The sequence below is a fragment of the Pinus tabuliformis genome, chromosome 6 (assembly GCF_031772625.1).
Source record: "Pinus tabuliformis cultivar Carrire ecotype Pingquan chromosome 6, CPIR1, whole genome shotgun sequence".
Taxonomy (NCBI): domain Eukaryota; kingdom Viridiplantae; phylum Streptophyta; class Pinopsida; order Pinales; family Pinaceae; genus Pinus; species Pinus tabuliformis.
Window position 1 is genome coordinate 644249075 of NC_142292.1, and position 22041 is coordinate 644271115.

A 22041-nucleotide genomic window follows, 5' to 3' on the forward strand; every position below is an offset into this window, starting at 1 on the left:
ATAATTTTCAATATATACATAAAATAACAAGATAAAAATGATAATATCATAATCATATTTAATCAAATCAACTAAAAGTCAATCTAATATTACCAAATAAAAATGTTTCATATATATCATTATGCCAAGGTAAATTCACAACATCCATAAAAAAATAGGAATCTCATCATACACAATAATGCTTCAGAAAAAAATTGTAAACAATTTTCAACATATTCATAAGGTAACAAGATAGTACTGATAGTATCATTATCATTATTCAAATAAACTAAAATTTAAATGTATGATTACCATATTAATACATCCAACTAAATATAAAAAATAATGCATGGCTATCTAGCACCACAAAAATCATAGTCAATCTCATCCTCGTGATCATTTCCATGATCATCATCCTGACCATCCAAATAATATCATCCACATAATCATCACCAATGCCATCGCCATTCTCATCATCATAATCTTTGATATATGATGTAATCTAAACATAGTCTATATCATCATCTTCGTGGTCATTACCTATAGCGTTTTGAAAAAAAAATCAATATTACATGTTAGTACTAATTCTATAGCAAAATGCATATTTTTATTACAATCCTAACAATAGAATGAGGTAGGACATAATAACATTTAATAGTACTAAAAATAAAATGAAAATATGGCTTAAGATATATTGGAGATCCAACTAATATTACACTTGTAATTCCATTAAGTAGTAGAAGCATTTTTTAATCCATATGATGTAGGTACCCATTTGTTCTTCATATTATATTGTGAATGTTTCTTATGATTTCCATGCAGAATTGGTAAATTAATACTTAATCAAAGCTTTATTTCAAATTACAATTGTAATTCAGATTAGAAATAGAAGAAATTTTAACAAAAAAGGAATTCACATGAAAAAGTAAATTGGTTTTAATGAGAAATAAGTTGCATACAATATGAATGTCACATGAAATATTGAATTGTTTTTAATGCATTTACTTTTCTCTATAATAAGATGGATCCTAATGTTCGTTCTAGAACAAATGCTCACAAATAATTACTACGTTTTATCCATTATCACACTTAATCCATTATGCCTAGTGACGACGATGATTACATTCAAATTGCTTGATACCAAATGTTATGAAACCAACTCACAAAAAGATAGAAAAGATAGATCAACACCTTAGAATTCAGCCTCTTTGAGGGGGCATCCTCCTTTACATTACATCAAAGAAAAATTATTGGATGATTCAAATGACAAAACCTCCTTTTTATATATAGGAGTCTAAGGAGTCACAATATAACCCAACCGACCTATAATAATAATATAAAGCCACAAAAATAACAATAGAGGGATTCTATGGGGCACAGTAATAACAATATGGGGACAATAAGGGCACAACAATATTAATAAGGGATACAAATACAATAGCAATGGGGTAATCACTACTATTATAGGGACCTAACATTTCAGCTCCCTAAATATAATGTAAAAGAGAAAACTCCATGACCACGACCATGACCGCAACCCCCTCCCTTGCCTCATACACCATCAAAGACAATGAACTTGGAGTTATGACCACAATAGAAACCCCTCCCTTTCCTTGTGTCCACCATTAGAGGCATTGAACTTGGAATTAAGAGTAGTCATGTTTTATTTACTCTAATTAATCAAGGAATCAAAACTTGATCAATATATCAAGGACTCCATCAAGGAATAGATATATCATAAGAGAAGCTCAATAGGCTTTGCCAAAAGAGTGTGAAATAACACTTATCTCTGTTTTATGAAATAAATCGAGTGAGTGGAATGAATGGTGGGAAACACTTACCAAGGAAATGAATATTTTTGGTCCGTCCTTATTTCTATTATTATTTTTTCTTCCTAGAATGGAGGGAAGTGTTTAAAAAATTCTAAAAAATATTTTAAATTAAAAAATAAGTATATATATATATATATATATATATATATATATATATATATATTCTTAAGTTAGTTTTTTTTTTTTAAATATATATTCAATTTAGTAGCTTTTTATTTTCTAAAAAAATATATTTAGTTTCTGGTTTTTTTTTTATAACAAAAATTATATTTTCTTTTTATAAAAATGGATTTTAAACATCCATTCATGCTAAATTTGTGATTTTATGATATAAGTTTAAATTATGTATAAAAAGTAACTTAATGACATGTGTTGTGTCGTTGAGATGGGTATTATACATCTCTTTCTTGCTAAGTTATAAATGTGCATGGGTTTTCTTAATGTAATAAAATTAATTCCTCTCTTCATTATATCTTGAGATGTTCAACTTGCACCTAATAAAACAATAAAGTTAAAATAGGTTTGCCTTTGTCCTTTGTAGATTTATTTCCCCATTAATGCTTGCGTTAATAGATTAATTGTCTTATGGTGGCCTTGAGTGGTCACTCCCATTAGTTGCATGTTTTTTAGTTTTATGTTAGTGACATTTCTTAGGATTGATAACATGTTATTTAATTTATGAAAATGTATTAATTTCCATATTATTGTTAAATATTAATATTAAATATGTTGGTTTTGAACATGGTTTAGCAAAAAGTTCCCAAAAGGTTTATAGATTGTAATTTATAATGTAATGCTTCATTACTTGATGAAATTGTTTTCAATATCTTTTTTAAAGATTCATTGATTAATGAAATTTTTATGGATATTTTTTTAAGTATATTAACTTGTATGTGATAAATTCAAAAGTCACCTCTTTCTGAGATATTCATTGGTTAATTTCCCTTAAGGCTATCAAGTTCACCATTTAGTCCCAGGTTAAGGAAATATAGGAGTCATGAAGTGGCATTGTCCAATAACTTAAATCTTGGAACATGTTTTTTATAGTCACATTATACTTCCTTTCAGTGTAAATTCTCCATGAAAATAGTCTCATGGAACATGAGGGACCTCAATAGTAAAGGACAACAAATACCCCTAAAATAAAAATGGTACGCAAAGCACCCATCAATAATGTTGATATAAGAAATAAAAATATTAAGTGAGATTCTCCCTCATATAATTAGAAAATGGGGGAGGAGTTTCCAAGTAGTAGTGATTTATGATTAGATATACTTGGGTGGAATGGCTATTATTTGGAATGATCAGGACATCAAGGTTACCAATATGTTTACCTCTTTTCACATTATGACAAGATAATTTTACTTAATTGACATCTAGGACTACTACCATGTATCCAATGTCTATGACTCCAATATCACAAATGGAAAACCTCTATCTATCAATTCTATTTCCAGCACAAGTAATTTATACTCCCCATCTGTGTGGATTATCGAGAGTGACTTCAATATTATCAAGTGTCTCAAGGAAAAGAAAGGATGAATCAAAATATTTACCAAGAGATTTTGTAAGATATACCATCAAGGCCCTAAAGTAGTATCCATTAAAGTTCTCAAGCAATGAGTCTCCAACCCACACATGTGGATCAATGACATGTAATACATGTGTGTGTGGTGACTAACTTAATACACTGTTCTAATAACTCCACAAACTTAAGTATTTCATTCCGTCACATGATTGACCGTAGTGTGACATAAGTAAACCAAGAGTAGACATGAAACCCTTAGGCAAGAAAAATTCCCTAGATCCTCAATTAGGTTCTTAAATGATGAAGTGAAAATGAAATGGGAAAAGAGGACTTCATGATTTAACCATCACAAACATATGATCAAGTGTGACTAGGAGTGTATATATTCATATGTTTTCCAAAGAGGGTGTGTGTTAGAACCTAAATTTTCCTTAGGCTGAAGGAAGGAAAAATTCAGGGTAACCACAAACCATGCTCAGTTTGGTAGCTAGCCCTACCAAAATAGGAGAGGGTTGTCTCTGGGTCACACTCAGGAAAATAAACAATAGGGTTTGAGATGACGCAAAAATGGATACTGATTTTAGGCTAGGTAAATAAAAATGATGGAGGTATTTTGAAGAATGAATGAGTTTTCTGGGATGTGTGGGGCCAAGGAATAGCATGAGCAGAGAATTTAAATCAAAGACGCAAATTATTTCGTGACGCAAGACAGGTGGAAAGTCTAGCAATTAGATTTCAAATAATATGAAGTGGAGAGATTATTTAAGAGTGTGAAAAGGGCATAAATACATGAATCCTTTTCAACAGAAGAAAACATTGAACATGAAAACTATCCCAAGGTAGAGCAGTACATTGAATTCTACCTTTTCTTACATAGAAAGCTTTCGCTGGAAACGAATATGAATGAAAATATGAAACATAAAGAAAATACATTTACTAAACTCACGCCACAGGAATCTCATGAACCAGAGCTGCAACCTTTCATTAATTCTCTGTCAAAATGTACAGAGAGTGATTGGGTTTCTCTCCGACAGTTTCCGAGAAATTCCAACCCTTTACAAAATGACTCTCAATGCAATAAATAATCTTTTCCATGAGAAAGTCGATCAACTCAGGAAATGAAGAGCCAACCATTAGTAGTTGCATTTAATTTTCTATGAGGACCAATTAGAAAAAAGCAAACATGAGCGTAGATTTTTTGGGTGGTTGTTCGCCTTCATTTGGCCACTTGGATAGAAGCCAAAAATATTTTTTAAACTTTGACTTTGATGCTGGGAAAAATGTATTGTAAATGAGCGGGCCCACTTGGAGAAAATTGCGAATCGAAATTTCACGAAGCGGGAGTGATTTTCGCCTTTGGGTCTCTGTGTGCCGCGCCAAAAACGGCATGCGTCGCACCACTTTGGAGCTAATTTTGAGGCACTTTCCGAAGTCCAAATTGAGCCCAAGTGTGCTTGTTAGAAATCCCTACCTGTCTACTTTCCAACATATGCAAAATGTATGAATTTGGTGCCCATTTGCCACTCCAAAACTGCAATCTCCCAAGACTGCTTCTTGTGTGTCAAAATAGGGGCAGAGAGGTCATTTTTTTGGGTGTTTTTGACCTCCAGAGGACTCAAAATTGGCCCAAACTTCTTGGCCATGCACCAACAGTCATGATTTTCCATGGAAAATAAAAAAATGTAAAATTTTTGTCATTTGGGGCTCCCTAGCGAAAACGCGAGCCAGGTGGCACGGTGCACAGGGAGAAAAACCCTGTTTTTTACACAAAAATTTACAAAAATACCAAAAATGCCACAAATTTCTTGAAATTTGGGCTGGAGCTTCCTTATCAAGTATTATGCTGGGATAAAGATGCTTTGGCCAGTATCCAAAGTCGATCGAGCTCCCTTTGCCTCTTTTGCTTCTTGATTGCCTTCCTCAATTTCACCTTCAAATTCCTTATTTGGGCCTTGCACGCTTTGTTTCGCGCCATGTAGTGGAAATCCATGTGTCTCAGCAATGCATGGTCCTTGTCAGCCTTGTCCAATAGCCTCTTTAAGTGCATGTTAATTCTCTCGATATTGTCCTCCCGGTCCTCATTAATCTCTTGCTCCAATGACGTGAGCTCAACTCTTCTCCTTTGTGCAGCTTGACGATGCTCACGAATTTTTTGTAGCTCCATGATCACTTGCCGATCCTCAAGCTGTTTGTTTCTCTGCTCCAGATATTTCATGTTCCATTTGGCTCTTTCAAAATCAAGGGACAAGGCTTGAATCTCTGTTTGCTGCTCCTGGATGATCTCTTTAAGCTGTACACTTTGCGGATCTATATCGGTATCATCATCATGAAGGAGAATGAATTCGGTCTCTCGTTCACCTGATGGCCCCTCATCATGCATTGGCTCCTTACCTTTGTCCTGTATCTATAGTGCTGATGTCAGAAGTGAGGCCCCTTCCATCCCGGGTGGAGATAACAATCGCTGTGCTGCTGCAAACAAATGTCTAAAACCACTCTGATATGTGATGAATACCGGCACACTAGCGGTCTCATGGTGCTCATACTGATGAGAAGGTTCCCCTGTCTCAAATCTAGTCTTTGGAGGTCCTTGTGAAGCTCGGAAGAAGTCACGGGAGATGAAATCATCCCAAGTGATACCCTGTAGATCAAGCTGATGCACCACCAAAATCTTGATGAGAGAAAAATGATAAACACTGTTAAGTTGCTGCTGAGGGGTTTTATGCTGTATAAAGGTGGTCATCCTCTCTATGTTCTGGTAAATGAAACACAGGATGTTCATCATCCGTACCCTAGTGAAATGCATGAGAAACCTGATGTGATAAGCATAAAGACAAGAGAATCGTCCTTCACAGCTAAAGTATTTCATAATCAATCTCATTTGAAAGAATAACTTCGACGTAAATCACATGTAGACATACATTTGTCGACGTGTTTTGAACCAACTAGTGTGGTTCATCGTCAGGACAAGTTGAAGAAACAGATCGAGCTTAGCATGATAAATAGTCTGAGCAGAGTCTCCAACGGCTAAATTGACTAACGGCTAATTTTGACCTTAGGACCCAGGTCAAATTCTTATTTATTAATTTAATGTTATTACTATAATTATTATTATTATTATTATTTTTCTTATGGAAATAAGTTAAATTAGGTAAAATGGTTGGTTTTAAAAAGGGAATTTATTTATTTATTTAAATTAAAATATATATATCTATATCTATATATATATATATATATATATATATATATATATATATATATATATATAAATTCATTATAGGTTGAGAAAGTAATTAAATAATTTATTTATTAATAATGACATATATATATAATTTAAAAATATATTTATTAATAATAAAAAATAAATAAAAAATTAATTGATTAATTAAGTTATAATAAATAATGTAAGGTTAGTTTAAAAGGGTAATTCATTTAATTATTTATTGCTAGTATTACATATATTATAATCTTAGGATGCTTGAAAAAAAAAAAAAAAAAAAAAAAACGGAGAGGGCAGAAAAAACGACTAAGAAGAGAGTGTCGGAATCCAACACCTACTGATTTTCCAACCATCGTCTCTATTGAGATTGCTCGGCCTCTTCTCAATCTCAATAGCTTCCCTCAATTTACGATGGTGAAATGGAGCGACTTTGGCAATAACCTTGGCCTCCTCAATACACACCTGATGCTTGGTCTTTTCCACATGCTCTGCTAATGCTGAAGACTTGGATGTCCCATGTCTTAGGTTGGCTGCATGCTCGCAAATCCTTTGTTGGATGGAGCGTCCTGTTTCCCCAATATAGGGGGTCCCACAAGAACAAGGGATCAAGTAGACACCCTTCATGTCCTTAGGGTTAACGGGATCTTTCACCGATCGGAGGGAATTGCGAATGGTGTTGAGGGGCCTAAAGGTTGAGGGAATATCATACCTTTTAAGGATTCGAGCAATCCTGTCCGTGGTTCCTTGAACATAGGGAAGGTGGACACTTGGACGATGCTCTTTTGGATCTTTCTTAATTAATGTGTTTTTTGAGGCTCTCTGGAAAGCCTTCTGACCTAGGTGCCTGCTATATCCATTCTCCACAAAGACATTAAGGAGATGGGATCTCTCCTTATCAAAGCTCTCACAATCGGAGATCCTAAGGGCACGAGTAGCGAGGGTGTTAAGGACACCCAACTTTTGAGCAGGGAAATGATGGGAATCAGCATGAAGATACTGCTCAGTATGCGTTTTCTTACGGAACACAGAATGGGAGAGAAAGCCATCCTTATTCCGAGAGAAAAGAATATCCAGGAAAGGGAGGCAACCATTGACCTCTTTTTTGATGGTGAACTTGATGGCCGAGGATCGGCTGTTGAGGTGATTAAAGAAACGATCCAGCTCCTTAGGGCCATGGGGCTAGATGACATTAGCGTCATCCACATATCTTTTCCATAGCTTAGGAAGAAGACGAGCTGAGGACAAAGCTTTGGCTTCAAAATCTTCCATAAAAAGATTTGCCACAATAGGGGAAAGAGGGGAACCCATGGCAACACCACAAGTCTGCTCAACGAATTCACCCTCGAAATAGAAGAACGTGGAAATGAGACAGATCTCCACCAAATGCCGGTATCGGGATCTGTTAGGCGATAGATCACTTCCAAGGCCTCCTTTATAGGGATGCAAGTATAAAGGTAGACCACATCAAAGCTGACGAGAATGTCCTCAGGGCTAAGCTTAATATCCTTCAGCTCATTAATGAAGGAAGCAGAGTCTTTCACGAAGGACTCAGAGCGGCCAACCAAGGGATTATGCTTAAGGGCAAGGAACTTAGCGAGAAGATAGGTTGGACCGCTAATGGTGTTGACGATAGGCCTCAGAGGGGCCCCTTCCTTGTGAATCTTCGATAACGCATAGATCCTAGGAGTAATGGGATTACTTTCAATGAGCTTGTGGCACAGGGAACTCACGGAATTATTAGATTTAATGGTGAGAGCCACAGTCCTAGAAATCTTCTTCAGAGGGTTCTTGGGCAGTTTTTTATAACTGCCACTATTGTGGAGATGATCTAGCATCTTCCTCCGGTAATCATCCTTATTAAGGATATTGTGGTTATGAAGGCGGACAAAGGAGGAGCTACGGTCATCCTTAACAAGGATGATTACCAGAGGAAGATGCTAGATCATCTCCACAATAGTGGTAGTTATAATAAACTGCCCAAGAACCCTCTGAAGAAGATTTCTAGGATTATGGCTCTCGCCATTAAATCTAATAATTCCATGAGTTCCCTGTGCCACAAGCTCATTGAAAGTAATCCCATTACTCCTAGGATCTATGGGTTACCAAAGATTCACAAGGAAGGGGTCCCTCTGAGGCCTATCGTCAACACCATTGGCGGTCCAACCTATCTTCTGGCTAAGTTCCTTGCCCTTAATCTTAAGCCCTTGGTTGGCTCCTCTGAGTCCTTCGTGAAAGACTCTGGTTCCTTCATTAATGAGCTGAAAGATATTAAGCTTAGCCCTGAGGACATTCTCGTCAGCTTTGATGTGGTCTCCCTTTATACTTGCATCCCTATAAAGGAGGCCTTGGAAGTTATCTATCGCCTAACAGATCCCCACACCCCGCATTTGGTGGAGATCTGTCTCACTTCCACGTTCTTCTGTTTCGAGGGTGAATTCTTTGAGCAGACTTGTGGTGTTGCCATGGGTTCCCCTCTTTCCCCTATTGTGGCAAATCTTTTTATGGAAGATTTCGAAGCCAAAGCTTTGTCCTGAGCTCGTCTTCTTCCTAAGCTTTGGAAAAGATATATGGATTACACTAATGTCATCTGGCCCCATGGCCCTGAGGAGCTGGATCGTTTCTTTAATCACCTCAACAGCCAATCCTCGGTGATCAAGTTCACCATGGAAAAAGAGGTGACTGGTTGCCTCCTTTCCTGGATATTCTTTTATCTCGGAATAAGGATGGCTTTCTCTCCCATTCTGTGTTCCGTAAGAAAATGCATACTGAGCAGTATCTTCATGCTGATTCCCATCATTTACCTGCTCAAAAGTTGGGTGTTCCTAACACCCTCACTACTCGTGCCCTTAGGATCTCCGATTGTGAGAGCTTTGATAAGGAGAGATCCCATCTCCTTAATGTCTTTGTGGAGAATGGATATAGAAGGCGCCTGGGTCAGAAGGCTTTCCAGAGAGCCTCAAAAAATGCAATAATTAAGAAAGAGCCAAAAGAGTGTCGTCCAGGTGTCCATCTTCCCTATGTTCAAGGAACCACAGAGAGGATTGCTCGGATCCTTAAAAGGTATGATATTCCTCAACCTTTAGGCCCCTCAACACCATTCGCAATTCCCTCCTATCGGTGAAAGTTCCCGTTACCCTAAGGACATGAAGGGTGTTTACTTGATCCCTTGTTCTTGTGGGACCCCCTATATTGGGGAAACAGGACGCTCCATCCATCAAAGGATCTGCGAGCATGTAGCCGACCTAAGACATGGGAGATCCAAGTCTTCAGCATTAGCAGAGCATGTGGAAAAGACCAAGCATCAGGTGTGTATTGAGGAGGCCAAGGTTATTGCCAAAGTCGCTCAGTTTCACCATCGTAAATTGAGGGAAGCTATTGAGATTGAGAAGAGGCCAAGCAATCTCAATAGAGATGATGGTTGGAAAATCAGTAGGTGCTGGATTCCGGCACTCTCTTCGTAGTCGTTTTTTCTGCCCCCTCCCTTTTTTCCTTTTTTTTTTGTTTATTATTATTATTTTTTTTTTAATTTTTATTTTTTTTTAAAGCATCCTAAGATTATAATATATGTAATATTAGCAAAAAATAATTAAATGAATTACCTTTTTAAACTAACCTTAGATTATTTATTCTAACTTAATTAATTAATTAATTAATTTATTTATTTTTATTTTTATTTTTATTTTTTTTATTTTTTATTTTTTTTATTTTATTTTTTATTTTTTTATTTATTTTTCTTTTTTATTTTTTTTATTGTTAATAAATATATTATTACATTATATTTTAAATTATATATATATATATATATATATATATATATATATATATATATATATATATATATTTGATTATTAATAAATAAATTATTTAATTACTTTCTCAACCTATGATTAATGATGATGATGATGATGATGGTTAACGTCCGCTGAGACCAAATAATGATCTATCGGACCTAAAAAGACAAATTATTTATTTTGATTTAAGATTTTATTCCTATGCTCAAAAAGCTTGGAGAGAAGCCTCCCGAGTTCACTATAATTTTGGCATTGTAAAAGGCTAGAAAGGTCAGTATTGTAACAAAGGTTGTGAAATTGAGATCTAATGTGGTTGTATGCAGGGCACTCTAAGAGGAAGTGGTTTTCATCCTCGATGCTCCTATTCTCACAAATTTGGCAGATCCTTTCCATCCATGGCGTTTTAGGAACTACCCAGCAGCCAGTTTCACTATGGAGCTCATGAGAATTCGTTCTAATCTTTGCTATATTAATTTTCTTTTTTGAGCTAGTTAGAATAGAGAGATACTTTTGATCTTCAAGGGTGGGGTTGATGACCTTCTTATAATAACTTAATTTTCTTTTAGACGCTAAATCTTTCTCACACCACAATTTTTCTTTGAACTTAGAAGTAACAATATCTTTAATGTTATTTATGTTTTGCAAAGCATCATTCTCATTGATCTCCCAATAGTTTAACCAGGCTCTTGTGTCCTTATGCCATCCTCGGTTAAGCCTAAGGTGATTTTGGCTGGAATTTAAAGCTAGCTTAGGAAGTCTATGATTGTCTATGTTATTGAGCTTGTGCTTGTACATCAGAAACCTGAGCATAGCCAGGCTCTCAATAGAAGAAATACCTGCTTCTATAAGGAGAATAGGATAGGGTGTATTACTTTTAATTTTCAGGTTATAAGTTATAAAACGCTTCTGGATTTATATATATATATATATATATATATATATATATATATATATATATATATATATATATAATTTTCATAATAATTATTAAATAATTTAAATAAATTATCTTTTTAATCTAACTACTAATCCTAACTTTTACCTTAATAACCGAATATTATAACTTTGATTATATATATATATATATATATATATATATATATATATATATATATATATATATATATATATATATATATATATATATATATATATATATATAAGTTAAATAAATAAATAATTACATCTTTAATCTTAAAATTATTTTATTTTTATATTTTAACTAACTTCCATAAAAATAAACTAACCATCAAATTATTATTGAATAAAAATACTAGTCAACTTATGATAATTAATATATATATATATATATATATATATATATATATATATATATATATATATATATATATATATATATATATAGATGTAGAATACCAATAATAATTATTTAATAATTTGAATAAATAAATAAATTATCAAACCAGCCATTAATTTTAATTTAAATAAATTCCCTTTTTAAAACCAACCATTTTACCTAATTTAACTTATTTCCATAAGAATAATAATAATAATAATAATAATAATAATAATAATAATAATAACAACATTAAATTAATAAATAAGAATTTGACCTGGGTCCTAAGGTCAAAATTAGCCGTTAGTCAATTTAGCTGTTGGAGACTCTGCTCAGAGTATTTATCATGCTAAGCTGGATCTGTTTCTTCAACTTGTCCTGATGATGAACCACACTAGCTGGTTCAAAATGCATCAACAAATGTATGTCTACATGTGATTTACGCCGAAGTTATTCTTTCAAATATTATGGATCACAGAAGCCTCAATTCAACAATCAATCTCATTAGTGGAGCAAATTCATCCTTCATATATTGGAATGGAAAGACCCTTTTGAGCTGCCTCAGGAAAGTGGCTTTAATATATGGCTCATAATGATGTCGATCAATCTTCTGCTTCTTGTTCCATGGTTCTCCAATGTTCGGTATGCCGGTAGCTAATGAGACAGATTCTGGTGTAAGTGTGAAGGTGACCCAGCTAAAGTAGCCTGATCTCCATGTAAGTGCAGCATGAATAGATGAGCCAGCTCATGATGAAATTGTACACTTGCCACCTTTTGACAAGACTCAAAGCATGACTGACACTGGAAACAGACATAGCAAGAGGGTAGGCCTGCAATTCTGTAAGGGTGATCGGTTCTTCTCTAACATGTCTGCCACTTTTGTGAGGCCTTCGGGGAGCCTTTTCTTTTGAGGATGAGTCGCTTTGGGTTTCCATTTCATAGTTCGACGCATGTTCAGATGCCATGACTAATGTTTTTCCACTATCTTAGAGAAAAAGATGCTGATGATAAAAGTGTGCTTGGACTGCTTTTGTGATGTGTTGAAATTTGCCACCAAGGGGAAAATGCAACAATGGATTGTTAGGAAGGGGAATAATATGAAGGGATTAGGGACTATGTGGAGGAGTTTTATTTTGGGACATGTAGGGGGTTTAGGGAATTTTATATGGGGTAGGGTTTGGGGTTTTACCTTTGACAAATGAGCAGAGGGGATAGGGAATAGGATTTTAGTAGCCTTTTAGGATAGGGAAAAATGGTAAAAGTGTAATAGGGAAGAAGGGAATGAGGGAAAGAAGGAAAAAATGAAATGGAGGAAGAATCTTGGCGCAAACACAATGAATTTGTAACCCTAACAACATTTCTTTTGATGATTTTAAGTGGTAGGGTTTAAGAGTTTTTGTGCAACCATAAGAAGCCATAAACCATCATCATACTAACATAAAAATGGATGAAACACTAAGGGATCGACCCCACTTGGCAAATTCAAGGGATTGAAGGGCGATTTCTTGCAATTCTGAGCAAAATCGGGCTTTTATGTGTATGCGCCACGCAGCATACCCAATGTGCCGCACCATTTGAGTGCGCCACACCCACGTTATTTAACACTGTGTGGTCATGCCTAGTGCACCACGCTCCCTCAACATGCCACGCTACTCCACTTGTGCGCTGCGCTCCAACTCTTAACACAGTCACGACCTTTTTAAACTGCAGCTTGTTTTTGAACCTCCAAATTCGACTTTGCTATAAGATTTCATGAATGTAACTTGACACAAATGATTTATATAACTTGGAGAAATATGTTGCAAGATTTGGATTTTATTTTTTCTTCCTCCAAAACCCATTTTGTAATGTTTTCACTTTGGCACTTTTTCACAATTAATACAACTCTGCTTTTCACACTTCCTTTTGATTTATTTCACTAAAATGATGAAATTTTTGGCAATTTTTTACAGGGGTAGCCGACATGGAATTTGGCTAAGGAGACCAGGGTTGCGCTTGGAGAAATCCACTGAGAAACTTTTGAAAATTATTACAAATGACAAACTATTGACTTTTCCTCAAAACAGAGTTTTGAAGAACAGTCGTAATCTATCAACATGACGATGAAAATCTTTGAATCAAAACTTTATAAGATCCTCCCTCTAGCCTTGCTGGCTTTATTGGACATTGTTTGAAGACCAAATGACTAATCCCTAGACTTAATGACCAAAATGACTCTTGTCCATTAAAAGATCAAACATTGAATGTCATGGACTTTAATACACATTGATGAAAAGACCTAAGCCAGCAGGTGCAAGACATGAGGGGAATGAATGATAAGGCCCTTATGTCAGGTTATGGCATGCCCCTAGCGGAATGGAGCTGAGTGAATGGAGTGAGACACCTAAAAATGAAATGCAGAAAGAGTTTTGATCTCTGACGGAGGACTGACAAGACTGACTCTAACATTGGCTCCAATGGGGGATGGTAGTTTCTTGGAGGTGCCAAGAACGACAGATCTTTGGGAGAGCAGATAGTGCCTTCATCCATTGGGCTATGGAGTCATTATTTTGACAAACAACACCAGACTCTGACTCATTTATTGACTAAAACCTGACTCAAACCGACTCGATTATGAAACCAAAATGACTAAAAAACTGACTCAAATTTGATCTTAAAATGACTCGAAGACTGACTTGACAAAATCTAACCAAAACTGAAATAAAATTGTATTTACAGTGACAATGGAAATAGTAGAAACAACTCAGAAGTGGTACTGCTTGAGCAGTCAACCATTGATCGGCCCTCCTGGACAATCTTCCCCGTTCATTTCCTTCAGAAGAAAGGCATTCTGACCCCGATATGCTGCAATCTTGAAGGGACCTTTCCAGAGATTCTCAAATTTACCGTGCTTACCCTTTTCCTCGTTCCTTGCATCCCACTTCAGCACTACATCATCTAGCTGAAATTTGTTCGCCTTTGCTTTTATATCATAAATTTTCTTAATCTTCTCCTGCAACTTGGATGTGTTTTGGAAAACTTCTTCTCTGGTCCGCTGCAAATGGTCATTTGATTCAATCTTCTCTGCATAGGATCATCTTCACTGCTGGCTTCCTAAAGAAGTTTGACTACCGGGGCTGCGAGAGAGGTAGGAAACAAGGCATCAGCTCCATACACAAGCTCAAAGGGGGACATACCAATGGTTTTCTTCTGACTAACCCGAACTGCCCAAAGTGCATTAACCAACTTCTTATGCCAGCTCTTCTTGTTGATTTCCAATAGCTTCTTAACAATGTTGACCAAAGATTTGTTAGAGGACTCCCACAATCCATTGCCTTACGGATGATAGGCAGTTGAGTGACCCAAAATAATGTGATATTTATGACAAAACTCTACCATCCTTTTTGATTTGAAAGTTTTTGCATTATCAGTGATTAACTTATTCGGACAACCAAAGCGAGACAAGATGTTATTTTCAAGGAATGAAATAATTACCGCATCTATAGCTTGCCTAGTAGAAATTGCTTCGTTCCATTTCGTGAAGTAATCTGTTGCGGTGAGAATCCATCGATGCTGACCGGAAGAAGCGGGATGAATTTCACCAATGAAATCCAACCCCCATTGCTGAAAAGGGGCACTCACCTCAATGGGCTTAAGTGGCAAAGGCTGTAATTTCCGCCTTCCTTCAAAAATCTGGCATTTATGATAGCTCTTGACAACCTTATATACATCAGCAAACAATGTTGGCCAATAGTATCCCGCTCTCAGAAATTTATTTGTTGTTGTTTCCCTAAAAAGGTGACCACCACAATCTCCTTCGTGGAAATCCTCCATGACCTTCTTTGCTTCTTATTCCACCAGACAATTCAAAAGAATTCCACTGGGATCTTTCCAATAAAGTGCAGAATTTAGAATGCAAAACTTGGCAGCCCTTAATTTGAGAGTTCTAGCTTTGTTTCGTCATTCCGGGTGGTGGTGACAAATTTTGAAGCACATATATGATGTCTGAATACCATGGAGAAAGAGAAAAAGTTTCAGATACCTGAATTGACGAACCTTCCTCATTCTCATCGGACATAGCAGCAATAAGATTTATGTCTAAGGCGTGAAAGTTTGATTCGGCCATTAACTTTGCCAATCCCTGTCCTTTAAGCAGCTTTGTGGGCTTTATCTCCACATCATATTCCAAAAAAGCTGCAATCCACTTGACTCATCTTCCTTCCGGATCGGTCCGCACTAAAACGTATTTGACAACAGCGTTAGGAACATAAGCCAAAATATGAGAATGCAGAATGTATACCCGAAAATCTTTCAATTCTTTCACAAGTGTGAGGGCTTGCTTCTCAATGATGTTGTACTTTAAGGCTGCATCTCTTATAGTTTGGCTGAACAAAGCAATGGGTCTTTCATGATCATCTCTTTTCTGCATCAACACTGCTGCCATAGTATGCTCTGAAGCGAATGAAAATAATATAAAATCCTGAGTGTATTCCGGGCTGATTAGAATTGGAGCTGAAGAAAGAGCCAATTTGACTAAATTGAAAGATTTTATAGCCTCTTCCGTCCACTTCACTTGGCTGTCCTTCTTAAGCATGTTTCTGATCTCCCTTAGGTGCTCAGCCAGATTATGTACAAAGTGGTGTAAAAAATTCATTTTACCATTGAACGATTGAATCTCCTTCTTATTTCGGGGTAGATCAATTTGCTGAATTGATTACACACACGTTGGATCAATACGAATGCCTTATTTTGAGATGATGTGCCCAAGTAGTTTGCCCTCCTCCATGGCAAACAAGATCATTTTCGGATTAAGAGATAGACCATATTTTTTGCACTTTTGAAAGACAATTTTTAGATGATACATGTGTTCCTCATCAGATTTGGAAAACACCGTCAGATCACCAAGGTATACAACCAAAAAGACATCCTTCTCATTTGTGAAAGCCAAGTCCATAGCCCGCTGAAAGGTGGCACCCACGTTCTTCAAATTGAAAGGAATTTTAGCGTAATGAAAAGTTCCCCATGGAGTGGTGAATGCTGTCTTGTCTCGATCATCTTCATGGATAGAAATTTGGTTATATCCAGAATAACCATCAAGTAGTGACATACAAGATGCTACAACTACTCGCTGAAGTATATGATCCGTTTTGGGTAGTGGGTAGTTATCTTTCAATGAAACTTTATTGAGATTCCTAAAATCAATGCACAACCGAATCTCACCTGTCTCCTTCCGCACGGGCACAAAATTGGAGATCCAATCTAAAAATATGATGGGAACGATGATTCCTGAATTGTACAACTTGTTTATCTCCTTTTCAATTGATGGCAGTAGTTTTGGATTTAGCCTTCTCAACTTCTGTCTAAAAGGTTTCTGATTAGGCTTAATGGGTATAGTGTGCTGAATTATATTGGTATCGTATGTCTTCAAGTCAGAATAGTCCCAAGCAAACACGTCAGCAAATGAAGACAACAAACTGATATATTTGGCTTTCATCTTTTGTGGCAATGCTTTAGACAGTTTTACCATTTTAGGATTAGCAGTTGTTCCGATATTGACCTCTTCAACACCCTTCTCTGTTGGTTGCAATGTTGGTTTCCGGGATACGTCATCTTGATCAAAGAGTTCTTCTAAAGGTATCAAGCCTTGAGGAATAATGTTATCCTTTAGCTGCAACACATCCATTTGATTGATCTGCACCTCATCTTTGCCATCATGATTTTCTTCATCAATTGAGGTCTCTTTGAAACTACCTTTGTTTTGCAGAAAATCATCAATCTCTTCATCATCTTGCAAAAATTGCTAATATCTCTGATTGTCGGGGACAGTCGGACAATGCTTGACATGTATTTCGAATTTATTACTGCAGTTCATTGGAATCTTCAAACTTCTAGCTACCTTAGCAGCAGCATCAGCAATGCTGTTTTGAACACGAGGCACACAGGTCAAGGTATATTATGAAAATAATTTCAAGTTGTCTAGGACGGCATTCCGGTAAGCCCGCATCCAAGGTTGCTTTGCTTGATATTCGCCTCTGACCTGCTTAATCACCAATTCGGAGTCACCATATACTGCGATCCTCTTAGCATTTAACTTTCTTAGAATCTTTAGGCCAGCAATCAGAGCTTCATACTCAGCCTCATTGTTTGAACAATCAAAAGCTAAATTGTAAGAGCATACCCGCACATTACTAGGCACCTTGTTTGCGGCAGAGAAAGGACTGCGTACCCAAATACCAATCCCAACACCATCATTTCCCACTGCACCATTGAAATCCATGGTCCAGAAACCTTCTTCCTCTTCTTCCAAGTGCGAAATTCTGTTGGCTCTGTTTTTCCTGCTTGTTGTCCATTATCTTCAGTTGATTTCTCAATGGTGTTTTGCTGTTCTCGTCCTTCTTTCTTCAAAACTTCTCTAAAATTGTCTACTATTTCTGGAATACTTTCTACTTCTACTAATTGACTATCAATATCATCAAAACTATCTGAATAAAAAACAAAAGACTCTAGATCTGTATGTACATAATTAATTGGATGATTAATGGGATTTTCCGTGCTTGTAATCATGTATTTCATTTTTTGTTCCCGATAAAGTTTTCTCATCTGGCCAAACACCGAAATTGTTGCATAGGAGAAATCTAGTTGTAGTGTCCCTTTCAATTTTGCTGCCCAAGACCTAGAAAGAAGCATGCCGAACCTGGGAGGAATATCTGCTACCACAATATCCATCAAAACATTCTTCATTGGGATTTGATCCAGACATACAACCAAGTCTTTGATGAGCCCGATACATCTCACTCTACTGGAATCAAATGAATAGAGATCATGGTATTTCCGGGTGACATTCAAACCCAGCTTATCCATGATAGACTTGGGCATGAGATTGTGAGAAGCTCCAGAATCAAACATGGCATTACATAACACAAAATCACGCAATATTAAACTGATATAAAAAGGTGGCACATCATTATCTGGAGACTCACCATTCAACGTTGGCCCAAATATCATTTCTGGTTGATCATCTTCCACATTCACCATATCAGACATTGGATCACAATTTAAAATTTTAGAAACTTGCCCTCTATAACTGTTGTTCTTCATTATTTCAGACAAGGGAATGGATACCTTCAATTTAGAAATTTCATTCTCTAAACTAAAAGCAGAAGTCTTTTCTACCTCTTTGACCGGGACTTCTTTCCTTTCCTTTTCTCTCGATACAATTTGCTGATTTGCTTTTTCTGCTGATGGTGAATTGCTACTGTCAGGTCCAAGTGCCTCTTTGCCTTTCTTTTGTGCAACTGATGAATCATTCTTTGATGCCGACACTTCCTTCCTCTTCTGAATTGGGTTAACTGGCACATCTTTATTTCTAAGTGAATATTTCCGTTGTTGAGCGGATAGAGCATTCATATAGCCTCTTTGATACTCCTTTGATTTTTCTTCTAAACTGTGTCACTTGCTAGAATGAAATCTGCGTCCTTGTGTGCAGCTGAACTTTCCGCATACTCCTCCTCTTCAGTAATGAAAGTAGGAAAATAATCCGTAGTAAATAAGTGGTTCTCTTCCCATATTACCTTCCCTTCCTCATCAGACTCTGGTCCATTCACAAAATTTTGCTGCAGAGGTGGCTGTACTGGCTGCTGTGCTATCTGATCTTGGGCTCGCTGATCTCTCTACCTTATCCTATATTGTGGTTGTTGCTGGCCATGGAAGCTATAATTTCTAACTTTTGGCTCAGGTTTGTCAAGTTTCACCCTTTCAAGCATCTGCTCTACCTTCCTGAGTAATTGATCCATCGAGGAAGACTCTTCCTTGACTGTGACCTTCTTTTCTGCTTTTGCTCTAGCTCCCTTGGACAACAGATTTGCTTCAATGCTGATCGCGATTTTCTGCATGTCTTCCATTGTGGCCGGCTCTCTCTCTCTTAGTTGAAAAGCCATGTCAGCATCAAAACCATTTGGAAATTTCATCATGGCTAGTGCTATAGGTGGCCTTAGATAACCAGGAATTTCATTATAAATGGAATTGAATCTAATGCAGTAGTCTTGGACCGACTCACCAGCATTTCATTTGATCTTCTCATATTCAGCTAGAATTTGAAGAGGGTTCTTTTTCACTTCCGAGAGGTCTAAAAATTGTCTTTGCAGTTTGGCCAAGGTAGCAATATGTGCAGCCAGCAAACCTATGAACCATTTCCTAACTTCACCGGCAAATGTCTGTACAAAGAGTCTCATTGTCACATTCTCTGGATCAATCTCATGAAGGTCACAAAAATATGCCATTCTTTCCACATGTTGCTGAGCGATAATGCTGTTAGGAGAGCCACCAAACAAAGGGATTTTGCTTTGATAATCTGCGGGTATGTCATCTAGAACTTGAGGCAGTACAAGAGGTGCAAAACGGGCAGCCATCACTCTTGGTGGGTTTGCTCTTGGAGGTGTTGGATGGGTGTGTGCAGTTTGTAGGGAATTAACAATTTGAGTTTGAATCTGTGTCGCAATATAATTATCAATTGACCAGTTAGCCCTTTCAGTTGCTAGGTCTACAAGAAACTCTGGATTGGGGATAGTAGAGTCAACAACCCTTTTGGATTTGGTCTCAAAAAATGATATTTCAAACCACTCATCAAACTCAATCTCTTTAAGATACTCAAAAATGTTAGGACATGAATGGGATTTCAACACGGGAGTTATAGAGCTCTCTTGACGAAGGAGTCTTGGAATCAAATTGGGGTTTTCGTATGTATGAGGAGGATCTGGATCTGGATTGGCTATGGTATATCGTCTCGAAGCCAGCGTGCTATTTCCGAAAAAATCCGAAGGACATGAACAACTTACTCAGCCTATCAAATCCTAAAATTATCATCCGGAAGCTTAGAATTATCAGAAGTATGGGGTGGTAGTAGGTTAAGCCTGCCATTTACACAACGGAGAAGACTAACAAACAAAGAATTTCTTCCCCAGTATGGTCACCACTATGTTAGCACCTAAATTTTCCTTAGGCTGAAAGAAGGAAAAATTCAAGGTAACCACAAACCACGCTCAATCTGGTAGCTAGCCCTACGAGAACAGGAGAGGGCTCTCTCCGGGTCACACTCAGGAAAATAAACAATATGGTCTGAGATGATGCAAAAATGGATACTGATTTTAGGCTAGGTAAATAAATATGATGGATGTATTTTGAGGAATGACTGAGTTTTCTAGGATGTGTGGGGCCAAGGAACAGCATGAGCAGAGAATTTATCTCAAAGACGCAGATTATTTTGTGAGGCAAGACAGGCAGAAAGTCTAGCAATTAGATTTGAAATAATATGAAGTGGAGAGATTGTTTAAGAGTGTGAAAAGGGCATAAATACATGAATCCTTTTCAATAGAAGAAAACATTTAACGTGAAAACTATCCCAAGGCAGAGCAGTACACTAAATTCTACCTTTTCTTACTTAGAAAGCTTTCACTGGAAACGAATATGAATGAAAATATGAAACATAACGAAATACATATGAAACATAAAGAAAATACATTTGCTAAACTCACGCCACAGGAATCTCATGAACCAGAGCTGCAACCTTTCATTAATTCTCTGTGAAAATGTATAGTGAGTGACTCGGTTTCTCTCCCACAGTTTCCCAGAAATTCCAACCCTTTACAAAATGACTCTCAGTGAAATTAAATAAGCTTTACCATGAGAAAGTTGATCAACTTAGTGTTATAGACATTTTTGGGCGCTGCAAACCTGATCATAATGTCCATAAACCAAGGGATCCTAAGTCTCTAAAGGTGTTGTTCCAACCCCTAAAAGAACAAGTTCAACTGATTACAGCATCTCCCAGAAGTTCTCCATGAAAAAATACTCAAAACTGGTCAAAACTGGACCATTTCACCTGGCCCATGGTCAAAGTGTGTTGCATCCCACCTAAGTACACACAGTAGGTGCAATGCATGTTGAAAAGTCCTTCTATGGGGTGAAATTGGCGGGAGTGGACAAATGGTAGGGTCAATCCGAAAGGTGGAGGAGCATGGAATCTTCCATAAACTTCTCCTGTGACACTTGCCTCTCTGCATTCGACCAGGGATGAGTAAGAGATCATCAATCTCCAAGTGGAATAAAGAACTATCAGAGAGAGGACACTAATCAAATCTCAAAAGCTGACTCATTCCCCTGCAAACATCTATATATGGATCCCTCATCCCAGAGATCCAGAGGCTGGAATTTTGTATCTTGTAAGGAAGTGTTGTTGGTTTCTTGGTGCAACATCATAGTGTTCGGTGATCTAAGCTTTTCATGAGCTGAAGAAGGGCTTTCTTGCTGAGAGGATGATGCTGGGTCAGAACAATTGGTTGTAATCCTCTTTGCTCTTTCTTGATTATCAATAAAGCTATTCAAGTTTTCCTCCACATTCTTGTATGATTGGTGATTTATGC